At 40.8% G+C, this 10,693-nt stretch overlaps 1 pseudogene; it reads left to right on the top strand.

The window, feature by feature from the left end:
• The first annotated feature begins 1,143 nt into the window (after window positions 1–1,143).
• Window positions 1,144–9,799, top strand: LOC143683132 (transmembrane 9 superfamily member 3 pseudogene; annotated as a pseudogene).
• Window positions 9,800–10,693: the final 894 nt, after the last annotated feature.

Below are 10,693 nucleotides of genomic sequence, written 5' to 3'. Positions count from 1 at the left end.
TGCGGATGCAGGAATAACCTCAGGGAGTTGGCCCAAGGAGGAAGGGTGCCAAGGTCAGTCTGAGGAATGACTCACAAAGTACCGGCAAATCAACCACAGCAGCCCATCGGTTTACCAGTGCTTGCTGCATGTGGGCTGGTGGAAAGATCACTTTAGAAGGCTTGGGGGAGGGGGGTGCCCAGGGCCATCTACCAAAGAGCAACAACCCTGAACAAGTCAGTCAACCTCACTGAGCTTTGGTTTCTTTGTAAATCTGGGAACTCTGGGCTAGATGTGTGTGGCCCCACGCAGTGGCCACCAGCTGCATGGAGCTGGCGAGCACTTGAGACTTGCTTAGTTGAGGAATGGCACTCTTAATTCTATTTCACTTTAATTAATTTAAATAAAAAAACTGAAGTAGTGTAAAATATTTTTCTATTAAATGTAATTTGATTGTTTTAGTAGGACTACATTTTACTTTAACTCTTGAAATTTTAACATCTGAATTGAGATGTGCTGTAATTGTAAAAATATGCAGCATATTTCAAAGGCATTGTATGAAAGACTGTAAAATACTTCATTAGTTTTTTTATTGATTACACATTAAAATGATCGTACTTTTGATATCTTGGGTTAAATAAAATACATTATTAAAATTAATTTCACCTGTTTCTCTTTTGCACTTTTTAGTGTGGCTACTAGAAAATTTAGAATTATATGTATGGCTCACATTATACTTCCATTAGACAGTGCTGGGTTAGGTGCTCTCAGGTGCATTCTCTGATGGTAAACCTATTGTTCTGGGTATTTATTGTGAAGGTTTAGCTCTGAGCGGCCTTGATCATGAACTTTCAAAGTACAGAGCTATGAATTAGAGTCCCCCTTGCTAGCCATGTGGCTTTGGGCAAAGAATTTGACCTAACTGGGCCTCCATTTCCTCATCTGAAGAACAGAGCTCTTATAAAGGTTAAATGAAATAATACAGATAAAGTGCTAGGCCAGGTGCCTGTGAGACACATGGAAGCAAGTTCTCCCTAACCTTGCCACCTCTCTGATTGCAATTTCTAATACCCAAAGAGGAAGCAAGGATGCAAGGGGCTGTAGCCCCAGCTCTGGTGGGCACAAGGAGATAAGGGGAGAAGAGGGCTGGAGTCTGAGCCTGGTATGAATCCAGATGCCCGTGTTCTAACCCTGCCTGTTCATGCCTTGCCTGCCCTCATCCTGACTACCTCCTCACTAGCTATGTTACAGGCTCGTAGAATCTTGCTGCTCTCAGGCTGTAGGAATGCTCAAAGACATAATTCAGGCTGGTTTGGGAAAGAAGACTTGCTGCTCTTCCTTTCTGAGTTTCTCTGTGGATCATGGAGGTCCTTAAATACAATAAGTGAAAGCACTGCTTAACAAGTGCCAATGTCATCTTACTTTCTTTTTTAATGCCATCTTATTTTGTACAGGCACCCCAAATCCTCTCCATGACCCCCACTCCAATAGAGACTCCCAGGTAAAATGATGAAAAATGAAACCGGCAAGCGAACTTCTGAATACTTGTTTAGGAATTGGAACAACACCCAGTGTTAAGGGTAACATGTATGGCATGCTCTAGTTTTATTTAATATTTATTACATGGCAAACTTTAGTTTAATAATCCATATTGATTACTCATATTGATGAAGGCACCAGCTCTGTGGTCAGAAACACCTGGGTTTGAATGTTGGGCATGGCACTTACTCCTGTGTATTCTTGGATAAGCTTCTTAACCCCTTAAAATCTCAATTTCCTCATCTGATAGTTGGGTATAATGCTGCCTACCTCACAGTAGGCATGTTAGGAGTAAATGAGACAATACACAGTGTCAGGAGCATAGTAAAGCTTCAAGAAATGGGTTTTTTATTTTTATTGTGGTTGTCATATTTATTTATTTCAAATTGTCATTCAATTACTATTTAACAAATTCACTGAAAACCAGTCTCTTTTTTTTGTAACAGTTTTTACCTCTTTCTTGATTTCTGTTAAAGCTCCTTTATTTCTTTGCTATCTGTGTAATTTACTTACTTTGATGCTTAAAGCAAATAATTATAAAGCAGGAAAGAAAATATCCTCACTTGTCCTTGTAACTCTAAACATGACCTCTTCTTGGAGGGGGCATTTCAGTCCAGTGGCACCTGACTCAGCTCCGGAGGAAGACTGCTGTGTGGCTGATGTGGTGTCCCCCAAGGCCGCTGGAGTTATATGTGGCCCTCAGCCTCCTCCACGGGTGCAGAGATGCTCTCCAAACTCATATGAATTTGGCACTGAGCTTTCTTCTCTAGAAAATGGGAGAAACTAGCAAGAGGTTCAAAAGAAAACGTTTAACTTTTAGTTTCATTCTTTCACACCAGCCAGTTGGTTGCAGCTTCCTGGGAAGAAAAAGCAAAAGGAAGAGTGAGCCTTGTGGATCCCAAGTCACCTGCTCTGCCTGCTGGACTATGGGGCATCTGAGGTCAGTGCCCTGAATTGCCTCATTCCTGTCTGCTGGGAGCTGTGCTTCAGAAGTGGGCCTGCGAGCCAAGAAATCTCTCTTTGATCTGGTGTTAATTGCTTTCCAAAAGTGCTGTCTGATGCATAGGATGCATCATGCAGGAGTGGCAGAAGTGACAGGAGTGGCAGGAGTGCCAGAAGGCATTCAAGCCCTGGGTCTGCTGCTCCCTCAACTTGGGGTAGCTGTGGCTGTCAAATAGGATGGAGAAGAGCTATTTCATAACTTAACTAGGTTCCCATGACCCCTTGCACATAACCTTTATTTCTGGACTTGTTATATAATAATTATTCCTTTATAGGATTGCCATCAACAGGAACATGAATGCCTCTGGCCAGTCCACAGTGATGCAAACACAAAGGGGTGCCATTTGCATGGTAAAGCCACATGAACTGCACCTTCTGAAGGTATGCAGTGCACAGGTGGAGCAGCCCCTTTGCAAGGGCTCTGCCTGTGGATGGGGTGGAGTGGGCAGTTAGGAGGTGGGCCTCTGTGGGAGATTCGACTATGTATCACAATTTAGATGGGTTCTTGCTTTTAATCCACATTCCTGTGGGTATGAACGCATTGTCAATAGGACTTCTTGAAGATGTAACTTTTAATTAAGATGTGGCCTGGATGAGAGTGGGTCTTAATCCATATTACTAGAGGCTTTAATAAAGAGCAAGAAGCCAGAAAGTGGAAGAAACAAAACAAAACACCGAACAGTAGAAGAAAGGGGAGGATATGGCCATGTGACAGGAAAGCCAAGGGACCCCAAGGATTGCAGCAAGCCATCATGAGAGTGCTACAGAAGCAGGCCTTGCTGATGCACTGATTTGGGACTTGTGTCCTCTAAACCCATGAACCAATGAATTATTGTTGTTTAAGCCAAGCCATTGTGCAGTATTTGTCATAGCAGCCAGGCAAACTGAGACAAGCACCTACCACATACCAGGAGCCAGGATAAAATATGCATGAGGCTGTCTCATTTGGGCTGATCTACTATCACAAATACCAGAGAAAATGCACTTAAACAACAAGAATTGTATTGTTTTGGAGGCCAGAAGTCCCAAATCAAGGTGTTGATAGGCCATACTTTCTCTGAGTCTATAGCATTCTGGTGATGACTTGCTGAAATCCCTGGGGTTCCCTGACTTGAATCTCTTTCTCTAAAACATAGTAATAGTCTTGGTGTCCTCTTGCAGCATTCTCTGATATCTGGATTCCACTGATTTCTGGCTTTCACATCTAGTTTCTCCTTATAAGGCCTCCAGTAATAAAAATTCAGATCCATCCTGATTTAGTTTGGCCACACCTAAATGGGATCTTACAAGGTTCAAGTTACAAGTGAATCCATATCTTGACTGATAAAACAATCTCAAAGGTCCTATTTACAAATGGATTTACACCCATGAGAACATGGATCAAGATTAAGAACATGTCTTTAATTAGGGTACATGATTCAATCTACCATAGTGCTCCACAAATATTTTTTTGAATGAATGACTCTGGACTCACCATTTGTTTTGAGTTAATTTGCCCCATTTTCCATTTGAGCTAGTTGATTATCTTGTTGTGATGTTTCCCCTTTCCATCCAGAAGGGTGCTCTAGTTTTAATGGACTTGTGCTATTGATGTTTCTTGTGCATCCAACAAGATATCTGGAGATGTAAGCTCACCTTAGCCCTCATTTAGAGGACCTGGGAGTGTTCAGGTGTTCAGGTGCTTTGTACTGCTGGGATCTTGCTGGGGAGGCAACTGGATCCAGAGGATGGCCTGGCCCATGCTCAACCCACTTTTGATGCTAGGGGACAGTTAGAATCCTTCTAGCCTTTTCAACATCACAGATGTGACTCTGGAAGATAAATCCAGTGTATTTCTTCAGAATATTAGTATTGAGTTTTGGGTCACAGCTGCAGAAAAAGCAACTAGAAAGAGATAGACCAAATGTACACAGGAAGGGAATTAATTTGATCCATTTTCCCATTTCCAAGCATGGCACTGAGGAGTAAGATTGTGGGTGGATTATCTTGCACTGTGTTATGGATTGAATTGTGTCCCCCACAAAGATATATTCACATACCAACCCCCAGGTCCATGGGTGGGACTTTGAAGATGTTACTAGTTAAGCTGAGGCCAAACTGTGGTAGGGTGGGCTCTAATCCAGTATGAATGGTATCCTCTTCTTTTTGTATGCTGTATGACAGGGTCACATTTCATTCTTTTTCCATGTGAGTATCCCATTATTACAGCACTATTTGTTGAATTTTTGTTTGTTTGTTTTTTTCTATCTTTCTTTGCTTGTTTTGGGAAGTGCATGGGCCAGGAATTGAATCCGGGTCTCCCGCATGGCAGGCAAGCATTCTATCACTGAACCACCCATGCACCCCTGGCATCCTCTTCTTATAGAGGAAATTTGGACACAGTCATAGAGTCAGAGAAATCAGCCATGTGACAGAGGCACAAGTCAAAGGACAGCACGGATCTTTGGCCACTCGCTTCCTGAACCTTGCAGACTTCAGCGGGAGCATGAATCTGCTGACACCTTGATTTTGGAGTTCTAGTGAGTCAGTGAATTTTCATTGCTAAGCCACGTGGTTTGTGGTATTTTGTTATGGCAGCCTTAGGAAACTAAGACAGATTCTTCAGATTTCATGAATTCAAACTCACATTAGGAGAAGTTTGGCCCAGAATGCTAATTGCACCAGGATGGGAAAATGCTCTCATTGTGCTTCCACCCTGAGTTTTTCCAGTTCAGTGGACAAGCAGTTATGAGGGCTCATTATGAGACTCAGGGTGGCCTTTGGGATTTTCATTTCCCCTGGATCCTTTCATAGCAGACAGAAGCCTCTTATCCTAGGGGAAAAGTAGAAGCCACAGTTTTGAAGAAATAGAGCTTCCCAGATCTGAATTCACCTAGTCTGCTTCTTGATTGTTAGAGAGGAACATAAAGGCTTTAGAAAATTATTTTCTCTTGAAATAAAGCCTGGTTTATAAGTTCTATTTTGTCACTGCACATCTAAAAGTCATTTTTGAACATCAGCAACTGAATATTGGGTCTGTCTTTCTCTTGACGTTCTTATTATAAATCCTAGCAACCTTCTCCCACCTGGTGCCCCAGACAAATATATAATTCCAGTTGACTAGAGAGAAGATCATGCAGGTGGAAATGCAAAAGAGGAAAGCCCATTAAAATGTTATCCTTTATTAAGAATTACTCATTGTATATGTAGAATGGAATGATAACTTAATGTTTTGTTTGTTAATTTTTTTTAATTAATAAAAAAGTTTAAAAAAAAAAAAGAAAAAAAATGTTATCCTTATGCCAGAATTTCTGTTGAAGAGGCTCAACAAACTCTCCACTTCCCAGAGGACAGAAAAATGTTTCTTGTAGAAAATGTAAAGAGACTCAGTTCCAAGAGTTAGAACATGGGGGAGCTGGTCTATACACATAGCAGGCCGCATACCAAATTCTCAAAAACCATGCTTCTGTAGTTCTCTTCCTGAGGAGTGAATGGAAATAAACTGAGCTTACAAATAAAGGATTGGTTAAGAATTGATAGGTTCTACTATCAAACATAATTTAGAGAGGGTAAATAATACATCTTTGCATCTGGTGCTTGGGAACTATTTCAGGCTTGTGACTTGTGGGGATTTATTTGCAGCTTCTATGCTTTGACTTAGCAGGGATATATAGCCTAGACATTTCTGTTTGCATGAATCAGATGGGGTAATCCATGAAGCTGATCACTGTTTTTGTCCATGTGGCTTCAAAGCCAGGCCAGTAATTGTATACTTTGAAAATAATCATGTCCTCAAAGGGAGGCCTGATTCCTTGTCACCAGAAACTTAATGGATGGCTGATAATTTAACTTTGCCAATATTGATAGGTAGTTACTGTCTTCAATTAATTATTAATAATTAGCATGTAGAACAAATTTGATTTTCCAGTCTACCTGCTTCTTCCTAAATCATTAGACATTTAAGTTGGTAAGTTGACATGTACTGCTCTCATTATAACATTTGTGAGTATGTGATTGGGTCAGTTTTATTTGTAAAGAAAGCAGAAAATGGGAATGCTTCCTTTAATAGTTGGTAAAACTTCTTACTTTTACCTAAATGGTATAGAAACAGATTCTTTCAGAGACAAATGACAGGAACTTGACTACATATAGCTTTAGCAAAAAGTGAATTTATTGTCTCTTGTGACAGGGAAGTGCATCTAGGGGTGGATTAACTTCAGGTACAGCTGGATCTAGGGGTTCAACTTTACTATGTTATGCCTTTTTGCCTCTCCATGTCTTTTCTACAGGCAGATTCTCTTTGTGTGGTGGGAAAGATGGAGACAAGAGCTCTGGGCCTGTAGTTTCTAGTTTGGCCACCCTGTGTGAAGATGAAAGGTTCCTCTCTTGCTGTCCCCACACTACTCTCAGAGAACACTCTGATTGGCTCTTCTTGGGCCATGTGCTTAGCCTTGAATGAGTCCACATGGGTAGAGAGATGGTGCATGTGAACTGGATGTCTGGGTCAACAATTCATCCCTGTGATCAGCTGGCAGGTACTATAATGGAGGCCACACTTAGGATGAGGGGCGGGAAAAGGATAGGCAGATTTGTTAGTTTGTCAGGCAATGGAACAGCTTTTAAAAAGGGAATTTACAGTTCTAATGCCATGAAAGTGTCCAAATTCAGGCAACAACAAGAGGTTGCCTTCTCTCAAGAAAGGCTGATGGGTCAGGAACACCTCTGTCAGTGGGAAGGCGTGCAGCTGACATCTGTTGGTCCCTTGTTCCCAGGATCCATTGCTTTCAGCCTCTGTTTCCTGTGGGGGTTCCTCACGTGACTTCTGCAGACCCTCAGTTAGTTCCTCTGGGATACATCTTTTGGATAAGCATCTGCTGGGCAGGAGATTTTTTCCGTTCAGGTTTTGACTATTTCTGTGAGTCCTTGCTTAGCACCAGGCTATTTCTGTCTCAATCTCCAAACATCTACATTGGCTCTCTTTGTCGTCTCCAAGCATCTACAACCATCCATGTCTCTGTCAGCTCTGCAGGTGCTGAAGCAACTGTTCTCCAAGTGTTGCATCTGCTACAAGCTCTCTCCAAAATATTTCCTCTTCTAAAGGACTCCAGTAAATGAATCAAGACCCATCTTGAATGGGTGGAGTCACAGCTCCATCTAATCAAAAGGCCACATCCACAATTGGGTATGCCACATCTCTGTGGAGATAATCTAATCAGAAGATTTCAACCTACAGTATTAACTCAGAATTAAAAGAAATGGCAATGCCCCACAATTGGATTAGGATTAATTGGATCAGGATTAAAACATGGCTTTTCTGGGGTACATAATACTTTCAAACTGGCACAACAGATGAAAGTTCTTACCAGAGTCTCACAAATGGCATCACACAAACTCCCTTCTTCTTCTCCCACTTTATTCTGACTTTTCTTTTTGGTATTTCTCAGGTTCCTCTGCTCCATAGAAGCTTCCTTTTATCCTGTCCCTCCTCTGATCACTTCATGGGCATAGTACCAATTTTAAAATTAATCACAAGCTAATCCACTCCTGGATGCACTTCCATATTATGAGAGCCAATAAATTCACTTTTTGATAAAGCTATATGTAGTCAAGTTCCTGTCATTTGTCTCTGAAAGAGTCTGTTTCTAAACCATTTAGGTAAAAGGAAGAAGTTTCACCAATTATTAAAGGAATCATTCCCATTTTCTGCTTTCTTTTACAAAAAAAAAAAAGGCAGAAAGACATTAAAGTCCTAAATAAATGAAAGGACAGCCCATGTTCATGGAGTGGAAGACTAAATATTGTTAGGGTGTCAGTTTTATATGAAATGGTTTATCACAAAGAAACACAAAGAACTTCCACCAGCCTTCTTTGAAGAAATAGAAAAGCCAGTTTTCAAATTCATAAGGCAGGGCAAGGAGCCCTGAAAAGTCAAAACCATGTTGAAAAATGATTTGCACTTCCTGATCCCAAGATATATTATAAAGCTACAGTAATCCAGACACACTGCACTGGCCTGGGAGGTAGGGGAGGCTCGGCGGTGGAGACAGCAGCTCAGGGGTCTCTGTGGGTGGAGCAGCCCATGCCTGTGGAGGGTCAGGCCATTGCCCTATGGCTCCTGCTGCTGCCCAGCCCGCTAGTAGCCCGCATGACAAGATAAAGGCGAAGCTGTTCTGTGCACGAACACCATCACCACCCAGAGACATAGAAGTACTTTTCACTCTCATTCTTTGTTGGCTCAAAGCAAGTATTAGTCATTAACATGAAACTCTGGGAGAAGCACTTCAAGAAGTTGAGTTGGAATTTAGTCTGGATGTTAAATTAAAAGATGATGTGATACCAGACACTTATTGTGAAATTGATTTAAAGAAAAAAGATGCATTTGTGCATGCTACCAAAATCATTACTGGTACCAGATGTACACAGATGACTCACCGATGTGGTTTTGTTGGTGCAGCAGATGAAAATGGAGATAATTGTTTTGGGGTTTAGAAAAATCTTGAAATAGGATTAATAGAAATCGAATTGTTGATGTTCATCTAACTACTGAAGGAAAGGCAAAACTTCCAAATACCAAAATCCAGATGTCATATTCAGTAAAGTGGAAAAAGTCAGATGTCAAATGTGAAGACGGATTTGACAGATATCTTGATCTACCTTTTATTCAACACAGGATTCACTGGTTTTCAATTTTCCACCCCTTCATTATGCCATCTTCCTGGTGGACTTAGTTTCAATGATTTTCATGAGAACTCTAAGAAAAGATCCTGCCCAATAGAACTAAGAAAAAATGGATGACACAGATAGCAACCCAGGAGATGAGTGTGGGTGGAAGCAGGTGCATGGAAATAACTTAGACCATCAAGTCATTCACTGATAATTTCCTCTTTCCCTGGTTCTGAATGTCAGGTATTTGCAGTCTCGCTCATTGTTAGTATTGTTGCAATGATAGAATACATATACAAAGAGGGGTCAACTCAGTATGCCATATTGGTTTATGCTGCTAACTCTCCAGCCAATGGTCACTTTGGAGAAAATCTGTATGCTGGACAAAGAGGAAGGCGGTGGATAAAGCAGTGTTTGTTGGGCATTCCCTATCCCAGCCAGGGAATGTGGCACTACCATCATCAATTCTATAGTCATTTATTACCATGATTTAAGAGCTATGCCTATGGGAACAATGATGACCATGGGTTCCATATGTTTTTTTTGTTTTGTTTTGTCTTTTGCTATTCTTGCTCTGAATCTTGTTGGTTCAATGTGAGGCTGAAATTTGTCAGGTCAGCCCAACTTTCTTTGTTAAGAACACTAACCTTAACCTAAACCTAAACTAAACCTTACACTAACATTACCTCTAAAAATATAGTAATTTCAAAACCAACAATAAACATAAACCAACCCCAAGCTTCACACCAATCTTAATCCCAACCCTAACCATAATCCAAATCCTAACCCTAACCTAAACCTAACCCTAACCGACAACCTAACAGTAATGCTTTCCCTACCTTACCTTTAAACCTAACCCTGAGCCTAACGCTAACATTAACATAATGTGTTTCAAAAACTGGGAAATAATATCTCCACACATTTTAAATGGAAAACAGCATTGCAAAGTAATGTTTCCAAGTAAAATATGAGAACAGTTTGTAAATGTGTTTTTTGTTTGTTTGTTTGTTTTTTTTTTGCTATTTCTCTTTTTGGTCTATAATTGTTTATTTTAATCTTTTTTTTTTTGTTTTGCATGGGCAGGCACCAGGAAAGGAATCCGGGTCTCTGGCATGGCAGTCAAGAACTCTTCCTGCTGAGCCACTGTGGCCCACTGTAAATGTGTTTTGAGAGCTCATTGATGTACCAGCTGCATTCATGTTCAAGCAATTTTTTCAGTGAAAAACAGCATTTCCAAAGAGAACTCACCTACAGCTCTGTGAACCATTAATGAAACCTGTTTTGAAAACCTAGAATTAACTTGTAAAATATTTTATACTAAAACTACAATATTTCAGAGAATGCTTACACTAAACTTAACTTAAACATAACACTAAAGCAACCACAGATACAAACACATACCAAATCCCAAATAAACCAACACCAGACTAAATCTGAACCTCAAAACCCACTCCCAAAATCAGCCCCAAGCCTTACTTCAACCAAAACCCTCATCCTAACTCTAACCCTAACCCTAAACCCAACCCTAACC

The sequence above is a fragment of the Tamandua tetradactyla genome, chromosome 5 (assembly GCF_023851605.1).
Source record: "Tamandua tetradactyla isolate mTamTet1 chromosome 5, mTamTet1.pri, whole genome shotgun sequence".
Taxonomy (NCBI): domain Eukaryota; kingdom Metazoa; phylum Chordata; class Mammalia; order Pilosa; family Myrmecophagidae; genus Tamandua; species Tamandua tetradactyla.
This window is presented reverse-complemented; position numbering and strand designations above follow the sequence as displayed.